The sequence below is a fragment of the Arachis hypogaea genome, chromosome 14, assembly GCF_003086295.3.
Source record: "Arachis hypogaea cultivar Tifrunner chromosome 14, arahy.Tifrunner.gnm2.J5K5, whole genome shotgun sequence".
NCBI classification, from domain to species: domain Eukaryota; kingdom Viridiplantae; phylum Streptophyta; class Magnoliopsida; order Fabales; family Fabaceae; genus Arachis; species Arachis hypogaea.
Window position 1 is genome coordinate 55,836,644 of NC_092049.1, and position 1,247 is coordinate 55,837,890.

The 1,247-nt window shown below is 31.4% G+C and overlaps 1 non-coding gene across 1 annotated transcript; it reads right to left on the reverse strand.

The window, feature by feature from the left end:
• Window positions 1–1,143: 1,143 nt before the first annotated feature.
• Window positions 1,144–1,247, reverse strand: LOC112745267 (small nucleolar RNA R71). The gene has a single exon (XR_003173204.1). It is a non-coding gene; the product is annotated as a small nucleolar RNA R71 (small nucleolar RNA).

Here is a 1,247-nt window from a genome sequence, read left to right on the forward strand (position 1 = left end):
ATCATATCTTTTTGTTTCTTGTTAGTCAAGTAATCAACTTTAATTTTCAAAATAAAATCTTTTTAGATTTCTTTTTCAAATCTTTTTCAAAATAAGTTTTAATCACATCTTGTTCAAAATCAATTTCAAAATCTTTTCTAACTTCTTATCTTTTCAAAAATTGATTTTCAAATCTTTTTCAATTAACTATTTGACTTTTTGTTTGATTTTAAAAGTTTACTATTTCAATCATAACTTTTTCAAAACTACCTAACTAATTCTCTCTCTAATTTTCGAAAATCACCTTCCTCTTTTTCAAAATTCCTTTTTAATTAACTAATTGTTTTAAATTTTAATTTAATTTCATTTTTCTTTTTTAAAATTTTCGAATTTTAATTTTAATTTTAAATTAAAAACAAAAATATTTTTCTTTTCTTTTCAATTATTTTCAAAAATTCTTCTCTCTCACCTTCTCCTAATTATTTATTTATCTACTAACACTTCTCTTCTTAAAAATTCGAACCCTCTCCCTCTTTCTGTGTTCGAATTTCTTTTCTTCTTCTACTCACATAAAGGAATCTCTATACTGTGACATACAGGATTCCTCTTCTTTTCTGTTTTCTTCTTTTTCATATGAGCAGGAACAAGGATAAGAGCATTCTTGTTGAAGCCGATCCTAAACCTGAAAGGACTCTGAAGAGGAAGCTAAGGGAAGCTAAAGCACAACTCTCTGGAGAAAATCTGACAGAAATTTTCGAAAAAGAAGGAGACATGGACGAAAATAATAACAATGCAAGGAAGATGCTTAGTGACTTTACTGCACCCAATTCCAACTTACATGGAAGAAGCATCTCAATCCCAGCCATTGGAGCAAACAATTTTGAGCTAAAGCCTCAATCAGTTTCTCTTATGCAACAGAACTGCAAATTTCATGGACTTCTATCAGAAGATCCTTTTCAGTTCTTAACTGAATTCTTACAGATCTGTGATACTATTAAGACCAATGAGGTTGACTCCAAGGTCTACAGGCTTATGCTTTTCCCGTTTGCTATAAGAGATAGAGCTAGAATATGGTTGGACTCTCAACCTAAAGATAGCCTGAACTCTTAGGATAAGCTGGTCACGGCTTTCTTAGCCAAGTTCTTTCCTCCTCAAAAGCTTAGCAAGCTTAGAGTGGATGTTCAAACCTTCAAACAGAAAGAAGGTGAATCCCTCTATGAAGCTTGGGAGAGATACAAGCAACTGACCAAAAACTGTCCTTCTGACAT